We start from the raw sequence: 458 nt of genomic DNA, 5'->3' as shown, positions 1-458 counted from the left end.
TCTATGTCACAGTATAGAGATTCCTTTAGGTGTCAGAGGAAAAGAAGAGTAGAAGACAGAAGTAGAAAATTCGAACTTATCAAAGAAGATGGGGTTCGAATTTTGCATTAAGGGATAGTGTTAGTCCATAAATAGAAGGATGTGAGAAGAAGGGAAGTAATTTTCGAAAATTAAGTGGAGAATTTTGAAAATATTTTTGAAAAACATTGCTTAATTTTCGAAAATGAAAGTGGGAGAGAAATAAAGTGATTTTTGAAAAAGATTTTGAAATTAGAAATCAAAAAGATTTGATTGAAGACTATTTTGAAAAAGATGTGGTTAAGAAAATATGATTGGTTTTAAAAAGATGTGATTGAGAAGATATGATTTGAAAAATATTTTAAAAAAGATTTGAGTTTGAAAATTAAAAACTTGACTAACAAGAAAAGATATGATTCAAATATTAAACCTTTCTCAAC

Source organism: Arachis duranensis, chromosome 7, assembly GCF_000817695.3.
Source record: "Arachis duranensis cultivar V14167 chromosome 7, aradu.V14167.gnm2.J7QH, whole genome shotgun sequence".
In the NCBI taxonomy this organism is placed as follows: domain Eukaryota; kingdom Viridiplantae; phylum Streptophyta; class Magnoliopsida; order Fabales; family Fabaceae; genus Arachis; species Arachis duranensis.
This window is presented reverse-complemented; position numbering follows the sequence as displayed.